Source organism: Ciona intestinalis, unplaced genomic scaffold (genome assembly GCF_000224145.3).
Source record: "Ciona intestinalis unplaced genomic scaffold, KH HT001072.1, whole genome shotgun sequence".
NCBI lineage: Eukaryota > Metazoa > Chordata > Ascidiacea > Phlebobranchia > Cionidae > Ciona > Ciona intestinalis.
Genome location: NW_004191393.1, coordinates 13,809 through 16,452, shown reverse-complemented (window position 1 = coordinate 16,452; position 2,644 = coordinate 13,809). Strand labels below are relative to the sequence as shown.

Genomic DNA, 2,644 nt, shown 5'->3' with positions numbered 1-2,644 from the left:
CTGCTCTACATGCAGCCAGGAGGGCATTCATTTCTGCCGAATCATCCGAGAAGATTCGAAGAGCTTTGAGGAGACAAACTCGTCAGACCGGTGACAAGTATAACATAGGTGAACTAGTATATTATAAACGTGATGATTCTCCATTGTGGAGAGGCCCAGTAAAGGTTTTGGGTCAAGATGGGCAGTCATTTTTCTAAGACATGGTGGTCAATATGTAAAGGCACATAGCTGTAGAGTGTCAAGGATAAATGAACACAATAAAGTATATAATCCAATTTCAAAAGATACCACAGAAAAGCCTCCAATTGATCCGTCAATCCAAGAATCCAGCGATGATGAAAGTGATCATGAAGATCAACCAGAAGTTGTTCAACCGGCGCCACAATTAACAAGAACAATAGTACAACAACCACGACTGCGAGCTAATGATAAGGTTAAATTTGTCAATGTAGATGGGGTACAACAGAAAGTTACAATTTTAAGTAGAGCCGGTAAAGCCGGACAACAAAATGGTTTTAGAAGTAATGAGAGATTAACAGTTATAACACGGGTGTTCTGTTTCATACACCTCGTGTGACTGGGCAATAACCACCGCCACTATAGTTCGGCGTCATGGTATACTCTAATCCAGAAAACATCGGTTCGAGGCTTGGCACTGCTACATTATTGTGGGCGTATGTGTGCTTGGGCAAAACACTAAACGGCAATTGCTCCAACCCAGTGGTCATTAATCAGTTTCCTGTCGATCTTACAAATCAAAATGTTTCAGTGAGACTGTGATCTGTGATCGAATGGTTGTTATGTTTACGTGACTTAATATTTAAATGTTCAATCTATATAATACTCCGCGATCGCAGAGTGCACACAGCAGTCTGATCTGTAACGGTAAACCAGGACCACGCGGTTCACGTACACGCAGTTGTGCAGTCAGAAAAAAGGGTTGTTTCAAAAAAGTTGAAGATTTTTTAAACCAGAAGGCGGGTCGCGACCTCCTAGTTGCGCCACTTCAAACATGCCCACAAATTCTAACTTAGAATACCAACAAAAAAATATCGCACAAGTGGATGAAGGTTTATTGAAACCAAATGTATTTTATTTCATGGTTTGGTTATTGAATACCAGCTTCTCTCATGCTTGCAGCTAGATCAGCAACTGAAACGTAAACAGATTGAACGTTTTAACTTTATCAACGCATGGTGAAAAACAACGGTCGTTTATAGTTTGAGCCAGCATAACACAATAATTAGATATCTTTTAGATTTCAGAGGATATGGGTTCAAGACCCGATACTGCCACCAGTGCGGCGTATCTTTGGGCAAGACACTCAACGGCAATTGCTCCAACCCAGTGGTCAGTAATAAGTTTTCTAAAGGGTCAGCCACATTAAAAATGAATAAACAATGATATTTATAGCACTTTAACATCGATGCTATTCCTACAGCTGCTGAGCTAACAAACAAAAATATTCAGATTTAATCGCTTACTCTCAGCAGTCTGCTTTTGGTTCCAGTGCCATCTGCGACGTGCGGCACCATGTGGATAATAACGACGACGGGAGGCGGCTTTCGTTTCAGTGAGGACAAGGAGTCCGATGACAAGCAAGAGGAGAAGCGCTGACTTATTCATCTGCAAAAACAAATATTAATCACAAAACACAAGTAAAACCAACCAACCACTCACTTTGTTGCTTTCTGAATGAAGAGATGATTTCGTATCAGAACTCGCCGCCTTTTATTGCCAGCGTGGCGGTTATTAAATCCGCAAACATTTCCGAAACGGTTGGATTTAGGAAGAAAACATGTTGTTTCCTAACGAATACTAAAACGCCCGACTATTTTAAGAAATACTGGCTTTGGTTTCCTGTATGAATTGGATGCAGACTGTGATCGAAGAGTCTTTTTTGTATATTCGCGTTTGTTACTTTAATATTATGTTTCAATGTAGATTATATAAGACTGTATCAAATAAATTATATTGGGACAAATGCACGATAATCTGTGTAACTAAGCAATTGTCGAACTTACTTGTTGTTTTATTTCAATGTCAGTAGTTACGTTTGATGGCTTTTAACATGATTGCTCCAACTTGAGTGGTCAGTTATATAGTGGGGCGGGGAAAGATGGGACACCTTTACCACATAATATCCAAATATCCTGATCACGTTTTAAACAATTAACAACGGTCTATGGGAGTCGTGAGGATATAGTTTTATAATTCATTAAATGTTTTTTTGTTTACTACTAAATGGGACGAGAAAATATAGTTAAAAGGTGTCCCATCTCCCCCCAACCTACTGTACGTTGTTTAAACTATTTGTCACACAAATAATAATCATTTACATTGGTATGAATAAGGGGCTTCACCAGCCATTATCGGCCAAACAACTTTGTTTATCTGTTTCCTCACAACTCAAACGATCACGTGATGCTTTATTTTTAACTTCCCGTGTTTTCGAAAACTCACTGCAATTTCCATCGAAACTGCTCTGGTAATTTTCCGCTTTGCGAGGCTGGGAATAACTGCGCGTGTATGCGCGGATGGTTAACATCAACGAACGTGGTCACAGCTTAGACGATGGCTCTACCATTGCGGTCGTGTGTGTCTTGGGCCTACACTTAAATACACCATCATTCATCATCATTCT

General features: G+C 39.9%; 2 long non-coding RNA genes across 2 annotated transcripts; one reads left to right on the top strand and one right to left on the bottom strand.

Moving 5' to 3' along the window:
• Positions 1-15: 15 nt before the first annotated feature.
• Positions 16-660, top strand: LOC113475599. The gene is made up of 2 exons (XR_003397350.1): positions 16-108; positions 285-660. It is a non-coding gene; the product is annotated as an uncharacterized LOC113475599 (long non-coding RNA).
• A 391-nt stretch (positions 661-1,051) lies between these two features.
• Positions 1,052-1,783, bottom strand: LOC100183709. Its single transcript, XR_182260.4, has 3 exons — positions 1,681-1,783; positions 1,485-1,626; positions 1,052-1,152 (listed from the first exon to the last, which is right to left on the bottom strand). It is a non-coding gene; the product is annotated as an uncharacterized LOC100183709 (long non-coding RNA).
• Between the last annotated feature and the right edge of the window lie 861 nt (positions 1,784-2,644).